Consider the following 23,590-nt stretch of genomic DNA (forward strand, 5'->3'; position numbering starts at 1 on the left):
CTGTGATTCCATCAGCCCGTCCATGCAGTGTAGGTCAGTCTTTCTACCTCAAGTTCAGCTGATTAGGAACTGTGATTCCATCTGTAGTCTTAATCCCCTTTACCCTAAAGATCACAAATTCACGGGTTTCGGGGAGCGAGCGAGACATGAACAGCTTTAGAAGGTCTTTATCTTCCTTGCCACACTGGTAAATATGCTGGTACACTATAGTCATGCAGAATATTTTTTTCCATTCAAGAGAATCAAGTGTTATTGGTTATATATGATAATGGATGATACACAAGATTATTCCCATCTAATATTTTATCTGGTACCATGATTCAATTTAGATATTGCATAGGATATGCCAACATTCATTTTTATAAACAAGTAATTTTGTGGCACTGCTTGGGTGACCCTTTCAAGGTGAAACTCATTAAAGGCCACAATAGTAACTGGCAGTCCAACTACACCAAGGTTTCTGAAGACAACAGCTTCCCACCCATGCAGTCATAAATAAATTTCAAATAGAGCCTGGCATCAGCCTAAGAAATTCTAACATCACACTTTTGGGAAGTTTTACCAAGGTGGCTTCAAAGTAGACTACCTTTACACAGTACATTAAACAAACAAACAAAAAAGACACATTTACTCAGTGTCATGATCAGACTATTACATTTAGCAATCAACAGCATGGATGAAAAAAAGTCTACATTAAAACCGTTTGTTGGAATGCTTTACAGTTTCCACAGAACAGTAACTAAAATAACCTGTTATACAATTAGTCACAAATACAGTCCTGGAGTTTTCTGCCCATACACACAGATATTGTCTAAAACATCTCTTCTTTGTAGCAGCCAGGCCCTTCCACCACGGTACTTGGCTGAGTTCATGGTCTGGTGCAACCTGTAGCTTCCCTGTTGCTTCTCTGGCTCTCCTGTCCTGCTAAGCTTTGCTTTCTGATGGTAATTAGAGCCTTCTGCCACTGCCACAGCTACTGCTGCCATAGCCACCATGGTTTCGTGGTTTAGCAAAGTGTTGGCCTCCACCACCATGAGGGCCAGAGCTTCTGCCTCCAAAGTTTCCTCTCTTCGTAGATCCAAACTTTGGATATTGAGTGCTGTAATTGCCAAAATCATTGTAGCTTCCATCACCTCCAAAGTTGCTTCCATCATTACAAATCCGTTATAGCCATCCCTACTGCCGCCATATCCACCACCACCACAGCTACCACCATGACCACTGAAGTTTCCTTCATGACCAAAATTGTCATTGACCTCCATGATCACCACCAAAGTTTCCAGAACCTCTTGGACCTCTTGGCTAGATGCAGCTCTAGCCTTCTCTCGCTTCCACAGGGCTTTCCTTACTTCACTGTTGTGACCATTCACAGCATGGTATTTCTAAATGACAATTTTTTCCACAGAGTCATGGTCCTCAAAGGTGACAAAAGCAAAGTCCCTCTTCTTTCCATGAGTTCAATCACTTCAATTTTCTCATATTGCCCCAAATCATCTCATAGGTGATGCTCTTCAGTGTCTTCTCTAATTCCACCAACAAAGATCTTTTTCACAGCTAAGTGGGCACCTGGTCTCTGAGAGTCTTCACGCAGCTCTCTTCCATGCACTCTATGTGGCTGTGCGTTCATAGCTGCGTCCACCTCCTCCACTGTGGAGTAAGTGACAAACCCAAAGCCCCCGGGGCGTTTGGATGTCTCATGACTAGGCAGTCAGTGAGTGTTCCCCATTGCTCAAATGGCTCGTGAGTGTTCCCCATTGCTCAAGTGGCTCCTCGGACTCCTGTCACTTGTTTTGAAGCTCAGCCCATCTGGTGAAGAGCTTCTGCAGCTGTTCAGGCTCCTTGGGACACTCTGACTTAGACGAGACAGCAGGGAGATGAAGCCTTCAGCGATGCTTCCTTGGCTGTGTCAACAGGCAGAAATTAGTAAGCCAGCAAGTGTATCTGACATTCTTATGCAATGTTAGAAAACTACTTCCCTCCCTCCCTCCCTCTACCCCTCCTGATCCTTCCTTCCTTCCTTCCTTCCTTCCTTCCTTCCTTCCTTCCTTCCTTCCTTCCTTCCATCCTCCTTCCTTCCCTTCTTCCTCCCTCTCTCCCCCCTCCTCCCTCCCTCTCTCCATTCCTTTCTTTCTTCCTTCCTTCTTTCCTTTCTTTTTCTTTGATAGGGTCTCATGTATCCCAGGCTGGCCTGGAACTTGATACGTAGTTGAGGATGACCTTGAACTGATCTTTCTGCTTCCACTTCTTGAATGCTGGGACTACAGGCACACACCACCTCACTTGGTTTACTTAGTGCTGGGGATAGAAACCAGGGGTTTGTGTGTACTTGACAAGCTCTGTACCAACTGAGCTACATACTTAGCCTTAAACAACAACATTCCAAAGCCTTCATTTTGCTTGACCCTTTAAAACTATCCAAACTCTATTTCTATCTGTGACCCTGTTATCTTGTTAATAATTATGTCAATTTCTACCTATATTTAGACCATCATTTTCCCTTCATCTTCCAAATTAAAGCAATAAAGTTTACTAACGCTTCCATGGATGGGTTCTTATATGATAGGTTTTTGTTAATTTGTATCCTTAGCAGGAGTCTGGCAGAATGAATGACAGAATAACACTTGGGTTGTTAACATTCCTTATCTCGACTTCTGGAGCCAGAGTGAGGTTAAGGGAGCTCATGTCTGCCTTCCTGGTGTCTAAGTCCTGAGGGTCCTTACTGGGTAGCTGATGCTGAGGTTTAGCTTGTTAAATCGAATGGTGTTTACTGGTAGTACAGGCCTCATCAGGACATTACTTGTGAGCAGCTGCCCAGGAGTGCTGCTTTCAATCCAGATTGCATCTAGAAATTGCTCCTGTTACCTGGAATAGGTAGACTGGAAAAGAAGGTGTGTGTCATGGACAGAAAGCCAATCATGGGATTTTTTTTAAAAAAATTATTTTATGTGTATAAGTGTATTGCCTGCATGTATGTAAGTGCACCCATGTCGTGCAATGCCCATGAAGGTCAGAAGAGGGGGTTGGATTCCACTGGAACTGGAGTTATGGATGGTTGTTAGCTGCCATATGGGTGCTAGGAATTGAACCTGGGTCCTCTGCAAGAGCAGCCAGTGCTCTTAACCGCTTAGTCATCTCTCCATCCCAGATCATGAGATCTTAAGTGCTTGGATTAGAGAAATCTAGAACACAGATGAAGAAAAGGGAGGCTTTTTTCTGTAATAAGGAGCTAATGACAGGTATTTTGCAGTGCTTAATGGAAGGAAGGAAAGCTGCTTTAGAACTCCATCAATGAGGCTCCAGCTGACATGGGTCCTAGCCCTTGCCCAGAGATTCTTCTCCACAGCAAGGCAAAAAGCCCTGGTCAAAGCTCCTGGTTCAGGGGGCTGGAGAGATGGCTCAGTCTTTAAGCGTGTATACTGTCCTTCCAGAGGACCTGAATTTGGTTCCCAGCACCCATGTCAGGTGGCTCATAACCACCTGTAACTCTAGTTCCAGGGGATCCAACATCTGATCTTATACACATTCTCTCTCACATACATATATGCATAATTTAAAAAAATTAAAAAATTTAAAACACTTCTGATTTAGGAAAAGAATGAACAGCATTTGGCATAGGGCTAGAAAATCATGATAATTGGGGGGGGTTGGAATTGAGCTGTGATTTAATGTTTATGAAATAATTTTTATGCACCAAGGAATGATGTTAGAGCTTCACATAGTTTATTTAATTATTGTAATTATTGAGGCTGGAGAGATGGCTCAGCAGTTAAGAGTTCTTGCACAGAGGACCTAAGTTCAATTTCCAGCACCCACATCAGGTGGCTCACAACTGCCTATAACTCCAGTTCCTGGTGACCCGATGCCCTCTGGCCTCTGTAAACACCTGCATACAAGTGTTACACATGAATTAACACAGACACAGGCATAAATAAAAACAGCAAGCAATGGTTGTAATTGTCAACAACAGCAATACAAGTGTAAGATGAGAAACAAACTAAATATGAGGAGACTGATATTCGGAGAGTGCCAGGTGCTTAACCCAGACCGCACAACAGCCAGGTTGCCGCAGATAGTGTGCAGAGTGTCCATAGGCATAAGTCACGTCCAAGCTGCCACATAGAATTTGAGAGCTTGTGCACACTGAGATGCAGTGGTTTTGGTTGTTTGGGTAGTCACAAACCTCCTGAGAGGATTGGAAAAGATGCATGGGAATAAGTCTACAATCTTTCTTGTCAGACATGGTCTGCTCTACCCAAAGGGGTCACCCAGGGGTTGGGGAGATGGCTCAGTGGGCAACAGCACTTACTGGGTGAGCATAACGTTCTGAGTTCAGATCCCCAGCACCCATTTAAAGAACCAGATGTGTAGCCATGCCCGCCTGTAAACCCAGTGCTGTGAGAGGCTAGATAAGAGGATTGCTGGGGCTTGATGGCCAGCTAGTCTAGCTGAAATGGTGAACTCTGGGTTCAGTGAGAGACCCAGTCTCAAGGGAATAAGGTGGTGTGTGATAAAGTAAGACACCCCATGCTATCCTCTGGCCTCTGTACTTGTGCACAAACACGTGTGTATACATCACACGTAACACACACACTGGGGGAAGAGGGAGAGAAACAGCTAATATTTACAAGCCAAAGAAAGACCTGGGTACAATGGTGGGCCTTGCAGTCCTAGCTATTCAGAAGGCTGAGGCAGCAGGATTGATTGAACCCAGGAATTTGAGGCAAGCCTGGGCAACATAGCAAGATCCCAGAAAAATTAAAAAAAAAGGGGGGGGGGAGATTCAAAAGTCAAAGAAAGCGGGTATGGTGACACATGCCTTTAATTCCAGCACTCAGGAGGCAGAGACAGGGGGATCTCAGTGAGATTGAGGCCAGCCTGGTCTACATAGCGAGTTCCAGGCTGGCTGGGGCTACAGGGAGATACTATCTCAAAAAACAACAAAAAGAAAACAAAAGTCAAAGAATGACAACTCCAACTAGTCACGGCATCAGATAGTGCATTAAGAAAGAGGTACTTGGAGACTTCCAAAGCGATCATGAACCACGCTTTTTCATTTAAGTCCTTTAACCTGTATGAACCCGGGTATTGAGAACACCAAACACTCTGGGTCTAGACTGCATCTCAGTAAATGCCCAAGTCTCAAAAGGCAGAGAAAGGTGGCTGGGGGGGAAAAAACAAACAAATCAACAACAGCAAATTCGGCTGCTGGTTGCTGTCTTCTTTTCCTTCCCTGGATGGCCAAGAGCAACACCCGATCTGTGCCCTAGAGCACTTGATGGCTCTTTCTGATGTTTTGTTCAGCAGAGTCACAAAAAGTCATTTTTGACTTTTGTTCTTTACCACGGCAGGAGTTTTCTATAGAGATTGTCAAGTGGGCCACTGAGAGCTTCTCTGCTGTGTTGCTGTCAGATTTGCTCACTGAACTGGTGGTTGCCACCCACTGTGACGCTCTTGTTACACAAGGTTGTTCAAAGCTGACAATAACAGGATCCCCATGGGTAGAGAAGTCAAAGGGCAAATGCCTGTTTGACTGGTCATTCACTTGCTCCCCAAGTGCTGAGGGCCTCCCTTCTTATAGATGGCAGGGGAAGGTCCAGGTTCCAGAAGCTCCTGGTCTTCAGTACATGTGTTTATGCATATAACTACATCTGTATCTGTGTACAACATAAAAGCAGAAGGGAGGGGCTGGAGAGATGACTCAGAGGTTAAGAACACTTAATTGCTCTTGCAGAGGACCTGAGTTCAGTTCCCAGCACTGATGTGGCAGCTAAAAACCATCTGTAACTCCAGTTCCAGGGAATCCAACATCATCATCTGGCCTCTGAAGGCACCAGGTTTTCAAATGGTACATATACACACATGTAGGCAAAATATACCTACACATAAAGTAGAAATAATCCCTTTTTAAAAAGGACAAAGGAGGGGCTGGAGAGATGACTCCGTGGTTAAGAGCACTGTCTGCTCTTACAGAAGACCTGGGTTTGAATTCCAGCATCCACATGGCAGCTAATAACCATCTGTAACTCCAGTTCCAGGTGGTCTGACACCCTCTTCTGGTCTATATGGGCATTGCAAGACATGGTTGCACTTACATACATACAGGCAATACACTCATACACAAAATAAATAAATCAAAAAAATTAAAAAGCAGAAAGGTGATGGGAAAGGGACCATTGGGAGAGACTTAATTCTTTTTGGGGCTAGGGGGAGGGTTCAGTCAGTAAAGCATTTGCCTTAGCAGAAAGTTGATGGGAAAGGGACCATTGGGAGAGACTTAAACAATTCTTTTTGGGGCTAGGGGGAGGGTTCAGTCAGTAAAGCATTTGCCTTATAAGCCTGAGGACCTGTGTTTGATCCCAGCACCTATGTAAAAAAGGCTGGGCATGGCAGTAGGTGCTGGTAATCCCAGTGCTGGGGAGGTGGACACTGACAGGTTGATCCATGGGACTTTCTAGCCAGTTAGCCTAGCTTATTTGGCAAGTCCTGGGTCAGTAAGAGACCCTATCTTAAAAAAAAAAAAGGTGCATGGTACAAGAGGAATAACACCTGAAGTCATCCTCCTACCTCCACACCTCCACATACCTGCATATAAATGTGCATATACCTTCACATACAGATATACATGTGAGAGAGAGGAAGAGAGGAAGAAGGAGAGGGAGAGAGAGAGAGGGAGGGAGAGACAGAGAGAGGGAGGGAGACAGGGAGAGAAGGGGAAAGGGAGAGAGGGAGAAAAAGAGAGAAGGAGAGACAAAGAGAGGGAGAGACAGAGAGAGGGAGAGATGGGGGGAGAGGGGGGAGAGAAGGGAGAGAAAGAAGGGGGAGAGTTTTGGAAACCCTGAAACAAAGCCCAGAAAACAGAAATTGAATCTAAGTTCTCACACATGCTAGGCAAGCATTTTACCATTGAGCTGTAGCCCCAAACCTCTTTTTCTTTTTCTTTTGAGGTAGGACATCAAGAAGTTCAGGGACCTTTGCAGAAGAGGAGGTGGAAAGGTTTTAAGAGCCAGGGCTGGTTCATGAACATAAGGAGGTAGAGGCTTCCAGACCACTGGAGCCTTGCTCATGTGAGCCTGTGGCAGTGGTGACATCGAACGCAGAACCCATGTCAGCTCAATTAAACAAGGCCCCAAAGGGGAGGTTAGAAATAGGTGGTGAGCCAGCAGTAGAGTGAGAACTATTTGAGGCTGGTTGCTGCTGGGTGAGGGAGAGTATGACTTACATATGACCCCTGGATGGGCTGACTAGAATCGAGTGGATGCATTTACAATGAAGGACATTTGGGTACAAATACCTAAATGAATAGGACTCAGCATGTATGGCAGAGTGCATAGGGTTTGGTGGGGGGGATAGGGAGAGGCATGGATGGGGGACAGGGTCTGATTTGAGTGGGAAATGTTGTATAAAATTTTAAAAGCTCAATAAAAAAAAAGAAGTTGCCTAGGCTAGCCTTGAACTCATTCTGTAGTCCACACAAACCTTGAACTTGCAACCCTTCTGCCCCTGCAGTCTTCCAAACTGCTGGGATTATAGGCTTCTGCCACCAAGTCTGGCTCTGGGAGGGCTTTAGTAAAGAACAATCCCAGAGTCTTGGAAGGGTAGAACAGTTACTGCACACAGTAACTGGGGACCTTAGCAGACTTCAAGGACCCAGGGCATATAGTTAAGGGACGTACAGTTCATTCCTTGCTCTGGGCAAAGCAGATCATTGTTACATCTAAGAACTTGCCTCACTTCTATCCCAATCCCCCATGCTCTATTCACAGGCACACTTTTTTATTATTTTAATTTTAAAGCAAATGGTATTATATTTACATATTATAGTTCAGAGCTTCTAGAAGTTATGTGGAACTTAGGACTCATAAATAACACATTATCTTCCAGTGTGCCTCAAGAAAGCAGCTGTATTATGCAATTTAAACAGATTAACAGCTTAAACAGACCCATAACACATAAGGAAATTGAAACAGACCCATAACACAAAAACAGCAGAATTCTATCAGACATTTAAAGAAGATCTGCATCCAATACTATTTACTTTATTCAAAAAAATAGAAATGGAGGGAAAACTTGCAAATTCCTTCTATGAAGCCAGCATCACTCTCATACCAAAGCCTGGTAAAGATACAACCAAAAAAGAAAACTATAGACCCATATCCTTAATGAACATAGATGCAAAAATTCTCAATAAAATACTTGCAAACCACACATAGACACACATCAAAAGGATCATCCACCAAGATCAAGTTGGCTTTATTCCAGAGATGCAGGGATGCTTCAATATACGTAAGTCAATAAACATCATAAATCACATAAATGGACTCAACGACAAGAACCCAGACTTAAATACAAAAATCACATGATTATTTCAATGGATGCTGAAGGAGCCTTTGACATATGCTACATGCCTTCTTGATAGAAGTCCTAGAAGGGATTATTCTGGAGGGAACATACCTCAACATAATTAAAGCCATGTGTAACAAATGCACAGTCAACATCATTCTAAATAGAGAAAACTGGAAGCATTCCTATTGAAATCAGGAACCAGACAAGGCTGTCCACTATCTCCACTCCTCTTTAACATACTGCTTGAAACTCTTGCATGAGCAATAAGACAAGAGCAGGAAATTAAAGGAGTAATAATTGGAAAAGAAGAGATCAAATTATCCCTTTGTGCAGATGATATATCTAAGAAACACCAAAAATTCCACCAGAAAATTCCCCCTAAATCTGATCTAAAACTGGAAGTCAGATGGAGTTCAACGTCACCAGGGGTGAATAGTCCAAATAATCTTTGGGTTAATAAATGGGGCAAACCTAGCCTCCTGGGAGACATTGCTGCCTTCATGACCTCCAAATTCTAAAGGATAATCCCAAAATGATACAAATAGCAAATACATTTCCAATATCAAAAAGATCTAATGCTGGGGGGATGGGGAGGGGAAGGAGAGAGAGAGAATATGGGAAATGGGTGTGGTTCCACATGGCCAATCAAAGAAAACACCTTTTCTGTAAAGGTCTGGAAGAGCAGGTTTGCAATAGCAAACACATTGATTCACCAAACGAAGCAGAGAGGTAAACAGGAGGGAACAGCCTGGTCAAGGTCCCATGAGGGATGACTCAGCACCAACTCCATATGACCAAGCAGCTGTCTTTCACCCAAGGCACTGCCCTTGCAGCAGATCCAAGGCTGACAGGAAGTGTTTTGCGCCTTACTGCTTTCCCTGTGGAGTTTTCCTCTTTCCCACACTGACTGCTTCTACAGACTGGACTGAACTTCCTGCAACAGTGCCTTCCTGGGTATAATAACTTAAAATGCAGGTTTGTGGGAAAGAGCTGACATGAGATTACCCTTCAAAAGAGTTTTATTCGGAGATGGGAACCTGATGGGTGAGCGGGTCTTCAGGTCCAGAAAGGAGCTTCATTAGGAGAGATAACCACCCACCATGCATAGCATGACAGAGGTCCTGAGGGAGAGAGGGGCCTTTCGGTTCCGGGAATATCAGGAGAGCTGTAACATCATAGCCACAGACAGCCAGAATGGGACCTTAAAGGTCTGAGAGAGAGCCAGCCTTCCCTTAAAATATGAAGAACAAAGGGAGTTTCCTGACTCTCACAGGTTTTCAGGGCATGTTGGCAAGCTTCACACCAGCCTGGCCTGGCTTATATGCCAAGGGGAAGGAAGGCAGATGAGGTGAGACCTTAAACTTATCTTCCAGCTTGCTAGGAGAAGGGCTGTAAGGCCACAGCGCAGCATGCTTTCTTATCAACCTTCTGTCCAAGACAGAGTTCCTCGTGGGTGTGGCCGGGTATCTCAGAGGGAGAGAAAGGCAGCTGGAGGGTCTGTGACCCAACTCCTGGGAGGTTCAGTGTAGGAAAGTGTGCCTGAGTTTTACTCGTAGATGCTGGGCGTCTGTGAGCTCAGCCGCTTAGTACACATGTGATTTCAAATAGGTTACTGCATTTTTCTGTACCTCAGCTTCCTTATTTATAAATTGAGACTAATATAATCTCTCTTGAAGGATTGCTGTGGCGATTAGGACTAATTTATGTGAAGCAAAGTACCTGGCACATACTTTAATAAAGAAAAATAATCCCCGTCACCTCTGGTCTTACAAAACTGGAATAATGCCAGCCTCTAGTTAGACCTCCTATTGGCATTACTGTGAACTGCTTGGTGTTTACAAAAGTACCAAAACCTACAGTTTACCTCCATTGTGAAATATAATATTGATATAAACCTTAAGGACTGTTGTGAAGAGTGAGAGAATTGATGCGCACAAAATGCTTGGAACCCAACTTGGCAACATATAGTCAACGAATGTTACCTGTTGTTGCTGCTGTTATGCAAACACTTGACTCTCCTACCCTGTCATTAAAGGGTTTGGGAACAGGTTTGATATGTCACAACTGGGAAAATAGCTGTGAGAGGTGGGGCAAGGCCAGGAGTCAGGATCTAGAATCCTCTTTGTCCAGGAGTGTGGGGTGAACCCTCTTCATTCCAGTGCCGGTTTCTTTGCCCCATGGTCTTAGTCACAGCGGGTATACACAGTAACAAAAATGTCTGTGTAGTAGAGGAAAGCATTTGTGTAGACTTGTTGACATTCAAACTCGAAATATATACAAATTCTTTTCAGAGCTCCTACTACATAGGTAAAAAGAGAACAAGTTGGTTAATCAGAAGTGAACTTGGTGTATGACTACAATCCCAGCACTGTGGAGGCTGAGGCAGGAGGACTGCCTGGGCTATATATTTAGAAAGTTTGAGGCCAGCATGGAACACATATTGAGACTCTTGGAAAAGGAGAAATAAAGGATTATAATACAGTTGCCGGTTTAAAAGAACCTTGTTTGAATTAATTCTTCTGACTTAACTGAATGATTAGCATCTGCCTATGGTATCACATGCTCTGAAGGCAGGAATAATTCTATCTCATTTACTCTTTTTTCCATGTGCTCAGAACAATACCCATCACACAGTTGGGATTTAATATTCATTAAGTTGAGCTATTATTGTTGCTGTTGTTATGCAAATACCTGGCTCGCCTACTAACTACTCCAGGTGCATGCTCCTAGAATTTCACACACCTCGTTCTCCCAGCCACTGCGGCACAGGCTTTGGGTAGACTTTTACATACAAAGTTTTAGATTTGAAAAAAATGAAAGCAATGTTGTTTTCTTACATATAATAATAAAGGAATAATGTTGAGCGATCTCCACTGAGTGGCAGATAGTTTGGGTTTTTTGTTTTGAGACAGCATCTTACTATGTAGTCCTGGGGTAAATAATTTGGATGTGTATACCTGTGATTGTTGGGCTGGGTATAATGGAATTGAGATAGTGCAGTGAAGGACAAGGCAGGAAATGGACAGAAGCTTGGAAGAGGTGGTAGGCATTAGGAGAATCCAGACCCATTGTTTAATTTGGAGAATTTACTCTCAGGTTGGTAATGTGATTTTTTTTTTTTCCAGGCTGACTTTGAACTCAAGAATCTCCTGCCTTAATCTCCTGAAAGAAAGGATGACAGGCGTGTGCCATCACACCCAGTTCTAAGATGAGATTCATAAAGTGCAGTCAGGCACTTAATAGAGACAATGAATCTTATGAACTCATGGATCAATGTTATGAAAATTGAACATCATTGGGCTTATTTCTTAAGGTCTTGTATGACTGGAAAATAATGATTGTTTAAGAGATACTGTTGAACTGATACGCCGAAGTTCATGAAAAGAACGCTTGTCTGGGGCTCTGCAATAATTAATGCTTCCACCTCTTCAGAACTCCCAAACTGACCAGGAACCTGATTGAAGCTGGTTTTCAGGCAAAGCAAAGGGTGAATCACCTACCTTAAGGCACCACCTGCTGCCTTTTCCCAGAATGCAGGCAAGATCTCAGAACTCCAGCACAGGCTCCACAACCTCAGGGTGTGTCCAATGGCACTGGGTGTGTTTTTAATACTTTTAGTTCTTTGAAAGTTTACAATCAACTTTAAGCTGTTATTTATAAGAAAGGTAAATATTGACATGATCAAAATTATGTCACTTTCTCCATACTTCTTTGTAAAATTCCTAGGTTTTTTTTTTCCAGGAACCTGAGCTTTACTTCATGTTGCCAAAACTCAGGTTTTAAAAGGGAGATAAGATCAGAGGGGACTCCATCGAACATGGAAATATCCAGTTACTTTCTATTATTCTTTTATTTTTATTTTTTGATCTTTTGAGACAGGGTCCCTCTGTAGCCCCAACTGCCCTGGAACTCACTATGTAGACCAGGCTGGCCTCAAACTCACAGAGATCTGCCTGCCTCTGCCTCCCGAGTGCTGGAATTAAAGGTGTGTGCCACCACGCCTGGCACTTTCTGTTATTCTTAGAAACAATTTTGAATATGTGCACAAACTAGCATATGAAAGAGAATTTTATAATGTGCTTTATTTATTATTTTTACTTTATGTATGTGACTGTATTGTCTACATGTGTCTTAGTGCACCTGTGTCATGCAATGCCTGTGGAGGTCAGAAGAAGGCATTGGATTCCCTGGAACTGGAGTTATGGGCTGTTGTTAGCTGCCATGTGGGTGCTGGGAATTGAACCAGGGTCCTCTGCAAGTGCAGTCAGTGCTCTTAACCACTAAGCCATCTCTCCAGCCTCCTTAATGTGCTTTTTGAGATATGATCTCCTGTAGCCCAGGCAGATCTCAAATTTTCTTTGTAGCCATGGATGACCTTGAACTCCTGGTCCTCCTGCCTCCACCTCCTGAGTGATAGGATTACAGGCGTGTACCACCACATACAGTTTACATGGTACTGGGGATCAAACCCAGGGCTTCAAGCAAGCCTCAACCAACTCAGCTACATCCCCAGCCCACTTTTTTAATACTTTTATGTTAACAACACATTCAACCAGCTGGCTCCATAGAATCAAACATGTAAATAGAGATAATTCTTTGGAAATTGAAACAAGGGGAAAAAAATCTGCTTCAACTGTTACCACATCTCTTCTACACAGGTAACATTGACCTATCTGTAGCTAGAAGGAGAGACTGATTTTCATATGTACATAGGTTTCCATATACATTGAAATATATTCAGATAGATTTCAGCAGCCATCCATATGTTTAGAAATCTGAATAGAGTACTGTAAATGCTAGAGTATTCTCAGAGAAGTGTATAGTACCGGGGTTGTGAAACTTCATGTGGAATCAGCCTTCATGGCTCGGTAGTACATGGCTTGCTTGTCTGGCCCTCTGTCACCTACTGTGACAAGACCAATGACAATATCCATGCAGTTTGCTTCTGCTTTCATCAAAACCAGCATTCTGCAGCTATCAGAACATTCAGAGCAGAGTACATCATTTTATTCATAATGCACTGTCTTCTGGTTGCTTTAATTATTTCCTGACACTTTTAGAGCTCACATTTGTTTCATTTAAAGAAAGACAGATGCACTGATCAGCCCTCCCATTTGGTCGATGGCACTCACAGCATTTTGTTTTTAATGGATTCGTCTACACAGCCCCTAACCCTAGTACAGTTTGGCTTGGAAGAACAAAGTATTTTTCTGTGTTTTTAGCAGACTTGTTTATTGTTATCACTATTGTCATTATTAGTTTGCTAGCATTCAAAGTAATGGGTTTCATTATGAAATGTTCATATGTACATGTCATTACACTCTGTTCTGATGTGTCCTCTTCTCCACTGCCCTCCCCCATACCCCTGCCCTCTTCTGGCTGGTTCCCTTCTTTCACCTAGCAGACTTCTGTTTTCTTATTACATGAATTGCATTACTTGTCTATTTCACCCTCCCTTAAGATCTTGTTCCCCTCTCATGATACCGTTTCTGGTTTCATGACCTACATATATAAACACACAAATACATACATGTATATACAATTTAAAATCTAGATTCTGTGTAAAAAAAAGAACATGAGGTATTTGTCTTTCTGAGTCTGGCTTATTTTGTTTAATATAATGATTTTCAGTTGTATTCATTTTCCTACAAATGTGAATTCCACTGTGCATTCCAAATGTATACCACATTTTCTTTTTCTTTGAAATTAATTTATGTGTATGCGTGTTTTGCCTGCATGTAAGTACATATCATGTGTGCATTTAATGCCTGCAAAGGCTAGAAGAGGGCATTGGATTCCCTGGAACTATAGTTATGGATGGTTGTTATCTGCCATGTGGGTGCTGGGAACAGAACCTGGGTCCTCTGGAAGAGTAGCCAGAGCTCTTAACCATTGAGCCATCTCTCTAACCCCTGTACCACATTTTCTTTAACCATCTGTCAATGGATATCTAGGCTGGTTTCATCTCATACCTATTGTGATTTGTTCAGCAATAAACATGGCAGTACCAGCATCTCTGTGGTATGTTGATTTAGAGATGTTTGGATATATACCCAAGGGTGGTTGGTATCACTAGGTCTTACGGCAGTTCTACATTTACTTTTTTGAGGAACACACTGAATTCTATACTGGCTGCACTAGTCTACACCCCACCAGCAATCAGTAGGAATTTCTCATTCTCCACATCCTCACCCACATTTGTTGTCATTTGCTTTCTTTATGATAGCCATTCTGACTGAGGTGAGATGGAATCTCAAAGCAGTTTAAATTTTTATTTCCCTAATGGATAAAGATGTTGAACACTTTGTATTAAGTATTTATTGGTCATTTTTATTTTTTCTTTTGAAAATTGACTATGCAGTTCATTAGCCCATTTATTGATTGGATAATTATTTTTAAGTGTTTAAGTTTTTTTTTTGTTTTTTGTTTTTTTTTTGTCTTTTTGAGACAGGGTCTCCCTGTAGCCCCAGCTGTCCTGGATTCACTATGGAGATGAGGCTGTCCTTGAAATCACAGAGATCTGCCTGCCTCTGCCTCCCAAGTGCTGGGATTAAAGGCGTGCACCACCACGCCTGGCTGAGTGTTTAAGTTTTTTTAATTCTTTATATATCCTAGATACTAATCCCTTGCCTGATACGTAACTGGAAAAGAAGTTTTTCCTGTTCTGGAGGCTGTCTTTTCACTGTGGCAATGACTTCCTTTATTGTAAAAGCTTTTTAATTTAATAGTCTCATTTGTCAATTCTTAGGATTATTTCCTGTGCTACTGGAGTCCTGTTCAGAAAAATCTTTGCCTTTGCCTATATGTTGAAGTATTTTGCCTTGTTCTCCTCTAGAAGTTTCACAGTTACAGGTCTTACATTCAGGTCTTTGATTCACTTTGAATTGATTTTTATATAGGGTAAGAAGTATAGATCCAGTCTCCCCCCCCCCTCCTCATTTTTGAGACAGGGTCTCCCTATAGCCCTAGCTGGCCTAAAACTCACTATGTAGACCAAGCTGGCCTTGAACTCACAGATATCCACCTGCCTCTGCCTCCCGAGTGCTGGGATTAAAGGCATGTACCACCACGCCTGGCTTTACATGTAGAAATACAGCTTTCCCAGTACTATTTGTTAAAGGGACACACTTACCCTGACCCTAGCAAAGCTTGGTTTAGAAAAAGGAAGATATCTTTATATTGATCAGACATATTTCTGACTACTCAAATCATTCTTCTCTTCCAAAACTTTTGAGGGACAGAAATAAATGAGCTGAGGTATTCCCAAGAATAGAGATGCCTTGCCTTCCTCTGAACTATGCTTTGCTCAAGTGTGTCCTTGGCAGCAGTGAATGGATGTCTCCTATGAGGAGATGGTCATTCCGATAGCATTCATGACGTGTACATCTCTCCATTCATCCAAGAATGGCTAAGTTGAATATAATGTACTGTCAGTCTTCAGTTGGTAAAGCTGCACAAACAAAAATCACCATTGATTGAATACAAGAAAAATGGATTGTGCCATCATTTCCCACGTGAATCAATGTGCACTTTCTTCAGTACGGTGCTCATTTTTTCCTAGCCTTTCATGCCTCAGTGGGCATGCATCTCTCAGCCTGGTCCTTTCTGCCTCTATTAGTAGGTGACTGGAGGAGTCATGGCCTGTATCAAGACCCTGTCTCAGGAGGTCTGCAGAGGAGTGTTGGAGGTTGGATAGAAGCTCTGGAGTCTGATGGTCTGGCTTAGGGTAGGAGAAGATGAAGTCTCTGGGCATAAGATTCTTCATCTGCAAGCCAGAGGTAGTGATTGTGCCCATTCTCAGGTTATTGACCCAGACCCACAGAAGCTGAGGATGACAGGAAGCAACATAGGAACACAGTTGCTCACCAGGTGCTCAGAGAATACCAACCTTGTCTTTTTCTGATGCATTTTATGCACAGTGCTAAATAACAAAAATATTTGGGACTGAGGATATGGCTCAGTGGTAATGTTTGGGACTGAGGATATGGCTCAGTGCTGTATAACACATGGACCTGAGTTCAAATGCCCAGCATCCATGTAAAAAGCCAGGTGTGCTTGTAACTTCAGTGCTCTGGGAGACAAAGACAGGAGGATCACTGGGACTCGGTGGCCACCAGCCCAGCTCCAGCTTCAGTGAGAGACCCTGTCTTGAGTGACTAAGGTGAAGAGTGGCAGAGAAAGACACTCAACATCTTCCTTTGGTCTTTGCATGTGCATGCACATGTACATGCACATGGGCACATGCACATATACCACATATATGCAAAAATAAATAAAACATTTAAGTGATTGTTTTATATCTCCTTCATAGGCACCATATACCTTATGCATTAACTACAAAATGGAGATAAAAAAATCAAGTGGGGGTGCAAACCTTTAATCCCACCACTCAGGAGGTCAAGAGGCAGGCAGATTTCTGTGAGATGGAGGCTAGCCTGGTCTACATAGTGAGTTCTAGGCCACCTGGGTCCTCTGTAAGAGAAATAAGCACTCTTTTGGGGGAAGGGGATTCGAGACAGAGTCTTACTATGTAGCCCTGGCTGGCTTCCAACTCAAAGGGGTCTGTCTCTGCCTCTGAGTGCTTAGATTAAACGCATGCCCCACCACACCTGGACTTTGCAATAAGCACTCTTAATTCACTGAGCCATCTCTCTAGCACCCAGCAAGAAGTTTTTATTTGTCTTTCTACTCCCCAAATTAATAGTTTAAAATTATTTTATGTGCATGAATGTTTTGCCTTCATGTATGTAAATGTATGTGCCATGCAATGCCCCCAGAGGCCAGAAGAGAGCATCAGATCCCCTAGAACTGGAGTTACAGATGATTGTTAGCTGCCACATGGGTTCAGGGAACTGAACCCGGGTCCTCTGCAAGAGCAGCAGTTGCTCTTAACAGCTGAGCCACCTCTCCAGCCTCTGGGTTAAAATTATTAAAATTCTGGAGAACTCATTTTTCTCCATGTGTTACATATTCACTCGTATTTTTCCATCTTGAATGTGTTTTGATGTATGTTTACTAAATATTGACATAGAACTCTGCCCCTGACATTTTGAGCTTGAGAATAACAATGCAAGACATAAAAATTGATCTGAATGAATTCCAGGAGAAAGTGAGCTGTGGGGACTATTATCACTAGAGGCACTCTATAAGAAGAAAGGAACAAGATATCCTAAAACATCAGGTAGAAAATACCACCAGTAACCCCTCATGTTTTCTTAGTAGTTTGAATTTCTACTTTGTCGTTCCCGTAGATAGTGATGTGTCTCAATGAATCAACATTCATGAATGATTACACCTGTATCATTTAACCAGTATGCTTGTGACTCTGGGATGGCTGAGTAGAAGGTTTACACTCCCTTTTCCTTGACATGTCAATTGCCAGCCTTTGTTCTGGCAAGTTCTCTCAGTAACAATCTTAAATAGAGCTTCTGCTATTATGGGTGTCTTAGTCAGCTTGGAATGCTACAACAAAACATCTTAGACTGCAAGCCTAGGGAGAATCTCACAACTTGAGACTGGCAGTTCAAGGTCACGGTTGGCTTCTGATGAAGGCTCTTTTTGGTTGGTTGATGGCTGCCTTCTCTGAGTGAACACATGGCCTGTCTTTGGTGTGTACACAAGAACGCTTGTGGGGCACAAGTTATCTGTTGTTTCTTCTTATAAAGGCACTAATCTTACTGTGAGGATCATCTTCATGTCTTCTAAACTAATTTCCTCCCAGAAGCTCCATCTTGAAATACCATTCCATTGGGAGGTAGGGCTTCAGTTTATGTATCTGGAGAGGACAGTCTACAGAAATGGGCATGGAGCTTAGGAGAGAAATAGTATAACGCTAAGATTTGGGGATTATTAGTTACCACAGCACAACCTAAACCACACAGACCAACACATTTTGATAAAAGAGTATCATGCTTCTAAGTTGGTGACAGGGGTGAGATTAAGCCTCTTCTGAGACACTGAAAGTTCTAGACCATCACCCTTTCCTCATGCACACTTTCCTAATCAAGTTTTAGAATTGTGACAGTAATGTCACATCGCCACAATATTGTCTTCTTTGTTATGTTTATCCTGAAGGGTAGATGGATAGCTGCTTAACCAACTTCCATAAATATCAGGATGAAACTTCTCTGTTTCTCTTGAGTCTTTTGGGGTATGGCACAGGATGCTGATCTTAAGAAGGTCTACCTGTAGATGCTTGAAATCACTTGCAAACCGATAATTCAAATATAGAGAGACAGATTCTAAATCATCTGTTGTTACAGGTTTCTCTAAGAAAGAAGGCTGTAAGATTTTTATTAAACCAAGAAAGTCTTTTAGGGAATCACAAAATGAAAAGGATGTTTTTAACAGCATGTTAACATAATGGGATGACTCAAACATTGGCGCTATAATTAACACAGGAAAACATCCCTTAACAACAGCTGCGGACATGAGCAAGGGCAGAAGTTCATTAGCACAGGTGGTAACAATCTCACCTGTGTGTCATACACTAACAACAGAAACAGCATTCTCACAAAATAAGTCCTGTGTACATACAGAGCTCTAGTGAAACTCTTAGCCACACATGACCTCACGCACGGCCCACTATGCACTGATAGTTGCACTAAAAGCAGTAGTAACTTTAAAGGGGACCAGAACAAAGTCTCCTGGGAGACAATGCAATGGAAAACATAGTGTTGCAGTTCCACAGTTCTGAATTCAACCCCCAGTTATGCTGTTTACCAGCTGTGTGTGAGCAAGCCACCTACCCTCTCCCAAACCAGTATATTGTTTTTTAGATGGGGAGGGGTGTGTCTTGCTGTATAACCCTGGCTGGCCTGGAAGTCATGATCCTCCCACCTTGACCTTACAAGTAGCTGTCATTACAGGTGAGCACCATCATGTTGGATCAAAACCAACATTCTTATCTGTGCCCATCTTACTGAGAGAATCGAAATAGGTACCTGGCATATAGTAATGGTTCCTGCATTGTAATTTAATTAAGGATCAATGCAAATTTAATAGATTAACAATTTAAGAACTATTATAATAGAGTACCTAATAAGAACACATATACATAATAATAAACAATTTACTACACTTACTACATACCCTATGGTAAACACATTTATTAGTTTAATTTCACACTAATCTATCCTGTAGACATTATTTCTGTGCTCAATTTATGTGTGCAGAAATAGAAGCTTACTGAAGTTGAACAATTCATCCAGGATAACATAGAATGAACCTGTACTCTTAAATCATTATATCATTCTAAAGATGTCTGCTTGATACTTTTGGGAGTTGCTTTAGTGTCATCAGGAACAAGGGTATTACCTGTTGGCCTCTGTGAGTCAAGACCCCTGTCCTGTAGTTACAATTCAACCAAACTTAGGATTGGGAGGCAGCAAGCAAGAGAGACCACTAGGTAAAGGCACTTACTGCCAAGCCTGGGTCCCAGTACTGCCAAGCCTGATGACCGGAGTACTGGGACCCACACGGTGGAAGGAGAGACTTGACCCCTTCAAGTTGTCCTCTGACCTCCACACATGCACCATGGCACATGTGTGCCCCCTCAAATAAAAATAAACATAATTAAAATTCTAAAAATAACTTAAAGAATTTGGTTGACAAACTGCACAAATCTAGTATGTTCTTTTAAAAAATCTTTTGGCTAAGTAATGCCATTCAGGTGGAATTCTTCATCTCTTGAGTTTCCATTATATTTTTTTTAAATTTATTTTTATTTTATGTGTATGAGCATTATGCCTGCATGTAAGTATACCCGTGTCATGCAGTGTCCAACAGAAGAGGGTGTCAGATCCCCTGGAACTGGAGTAATGGACAGTTGTTAGCCACTATGTGGGTGCTGGGAACTGAAATTGGGTCCTCTAAGAGCAGCCAGTGCTCTTAACCACTGAGCCATCTCTCCAGCCCTTCCATCATAATCTTAAAGAAAACTATAATGAGTAAACTTTAACCACTCTTTCCTTCAATGAGTTCTCTTCATAAGCAATTACTTTGACACTGAAAGACCTACATTGTGAGGATCTAGCTTATGACCCTTTGTTGAAGAGTTGAGGCATCAATTTATGCCAGAAGGCTGTGGGTCAAGAGTCAGAGAATGGCTGTTGGGTGGAAGTTGTGATGTGTACACCTGTAGGTTAATGAGGTGTCATCCTGCCTGCTCCATGGACCCTCAACTGCATTTTCACTTCAGCATAATTGTGCCGGATCAGAAGTGAGTATACCACCCACAGGCTCATTTGAGGAGACTACCTCCCAGGATCCAAGCTGCAGTCTGAAATCTGAGGCCCTCTGTATCACTTATCACTTCAAGGGACTAGAGGCTTAGGTGCTTTGGGCCAAGAGCAAGTTCTAGCTGTCATTAGGTTGGAAGGTCAGCGTGACTTCTTCCTCTGTGATAGAATTTGAAGTTCTGGCCTATTTCAGGGCTATGCACATGGGGTCCAACAGCCCTGTGTATTCAGCTGGCCTGAGGAGTACAGAGGCCACTGACTCCCAATGTTCTCTCCCACAACTGCACCAGGAACTTACCCAAGTTTTCAGTATCACAGTCTGGAGTATCACAGTCTGTGCATGCTAAGGGCTGAAGACCTGGGTATTTCTTTTGGAAATAAGAAAAAACTCGAAGCACTACAAAGCAGCATGTGATTCATGACAAATGAATTGTCAGAATACAGTTTCTAAGGAGTGAAAAAACCTACACACACCTTAAACCACTCCTAACACCTCAGACAGGACAGCTACTTAGGATTAATCCCTATACAAAGGCTCCTTTTAGGTAAGAAGTTTGGTCACATTTCTCTGGCACAGAATCTATTGCAAGATGTACTTTCATCAATCAGAATTACAGCAACAAAAAAGTAAAACAGAAGAGATCAAGCCTACAAAGTAAAGAGGTCTGAAAAATGAGGCTCTTTTATCATGACAGGCTTTGCAGCTGGAAGCTTGGCAGAGCACCCTTGAGAATGACCTTTGGTACAGCCAAAGCTTGCCTTTCTCTGTGCTAAGGCATATGCTTTCTGAATCCTGGTAACTGGATACCTCCACAATATGGCAGAGAACAGGCGATTTGACTTCTGTTACAGGTGGCTTTTCCAGTTCTTTAAAAAGGCCTTTGACGGCTTGGTTTCCTCAGAGAAGTGTTTTCACCCTGGGTCAGCGGGTTTCACGGTGAAACTTTTTCTCTGGCATCTGAGACACATGTCTTCCCCTAGGAAGCCACACCAAGATAGGCAAATCACGAGAGGAGTGGGGAGGGATGGTGATTCTCAGCAAAATGCAGGTGGTGTAAGGTGTGAACACTTCATCACTGGAGTTATCTCCAGCCTAAGATGAGCCATTGTGTTTGTGTAGTCACAAGCATCCTCTATGGGTGAACAACTTAACAGCAGACAGCTTTTAGAAAGTGTCTTCTTTCCCATCCCCCTTTTCCAACTTCACATTCACCGTAAGCAGAGGAGTGTTTTATTTCTTCTTTTTCCTATGCTAGTTTTTATCCCTGGATGTTAACAAATAACAGCTTCTCTATGAACCAGACCTGTTTCACCCATTGTTTAGTATGAAAACAACTGAAATGATGAGGGATTTTGTTGTTGTTGTTGTTGTTTTTGTTTTTACAAGAAATTAGGAGAATGCCAAAGGTAAGAAAACAGAAGACTCAAGTCTCAAATATATGTGACTAAGGACAGGGTTTGGAAATATTTGTGGGATAAAGAAGAGGGTAATTTAGGGCTGGAGAGATGGCTCAGTGGTTAAGAGTACTGGCTTCTCTTGCAGAGAACCCAGGTTCGATTCCCAGCACCCACATGGTGGTTAAAATGGCCAAGCGTGGTGGCGCACGCCTTTAATCCCAGTACTTGGGAGGCAGAGGCAGGCAGATCTCTGTGAGTTCAAGGCCAGCCTGGTCTACATAGTGAGTTCCAGGACAGCTGGGGCTACAGGGAGACCCTGTCTCAAAAAAACCAAAAAAAAAAAAAAAACCCTAAAAAACAAGAAAAAACCATCCATCCAATAACTCCAGTTCCAGGAGAATCTGACGCCCACTTCTGACCTCCACAGGCATTGCACAACATGGGTGCACTAACACATAAGTAGGCAATACACTCATACACATAAAATAAAAATAATAAATACAATATTAAAAAAGAGGACACAAAGTTGGGGGTAAGGGTGGACCTGGGAAGAATGTGATCAAAATACACTGTAGGAAATTCTCAAAGAGCTAATACAAATATCTTTAGAGACATATTCAGAAAATTACAGTGATAACACAATCTGAAGGTAGAGTTTTGGCCTCTTAACCACAGAAAGTCAAGCACTGGACACTTGTACGGGCCTAAGGAAAGAGTTAGTGGCATCAACAAAAGTAGCCTTCAAGTCCCTGCAAGGTAACCTAGGCAGTTTATATCATCATGCCCGTTATCATGGTGAGGAGGAGTTATCTACAGAAAGGTGAGCAGGACATGAATAATACAGTGCTTAGCTATACAACCTCCAAAACGAATGGACTTTAAAGTCAGCTAAACACAAGTACTAAAAGCAAAAAAAGCCAGAAGGTTCACTCAGGTCTGCTCAGTCTCAGAAGCAGTTTAAGATGATTCTATGGGCATTCATAGGAACTAAGAATTCCTGAAAAGGTGGCATTTGCTACATGTGGACCAAAAGGAATTTTAGAATGAAATCTGTGACTGACAGTCATTACATTGCCTCTCAATTCATGCTCTGCTCCCATTCTTATATTTCTTAGTTGCCACAATCAGTCCTTTGGGGTGGGTATTAGTTCCCCCATATTGCAAAAAAGGAAGCTAGAGGAAAGAATTAAGTGACATGTTCTGATCACACAGCTAGTAATTGGACTTGGATCTGGAACCTGGCACTTTTGGCTCTATTCCATAGTTTAGGCTATTTGAAATTTTTTGAAAAAAATTTTTTGAGGCAGGGTCTCACTGTGTAATCCTTGCTAGACTGGAAATTGCTATAGGTCAAGCTAACTTTGAACCCACAGAGATCTACCTGCCTTTGTCTCCCAAGTGCTGGGATTAAAAGAGTGGACTATTGTAAAAATTTGTTCAAACAGATATAATTTCAAATTGTTGGGAAAAGAGTAAAAATATTCGTGATTTGTTAGGTTTTGGTCGGTGGGTTATAGAATTCTTTCACATTTATTTTTGAGCATCAATGTTATAGCATGTTTTCTCTTTGTCAAGGACAACCTTTGTTTTTTTTTTTTTTTTTTTTTTTT

At 42.3% G+C, this 23,590-nt stretch overlaps 1 pseudogene; it reads right to left on the reverse strand.

Moving 5' to 3' along the window:
• Positions 1-948: 948 nt before the first annotated feature.
• Positions 949-2,786, reverse strand: LOC103740676 (annotated as a pseudogene).
• Between the last annotated feature and the right edge of the window lie 20,804 nt (positions 2,787-23,590).

This window comes from Nannospalax galili, unplaced genomic scaffold (genome assembly GCF_000622305.1).
Source record: "Nannospalax galili isolate Female #2095 unplaced genomic scaffold, S.galili_v1.0 scaffold399, whole genome shotgun sequence".
NCBI classification, from domain to species: domain Eukaryota; kingdom Metazoa; phylum Chordata; class Mammalia; order Rodentia; family Spalacidae; genus Nannospalax; species Nannospalax galili.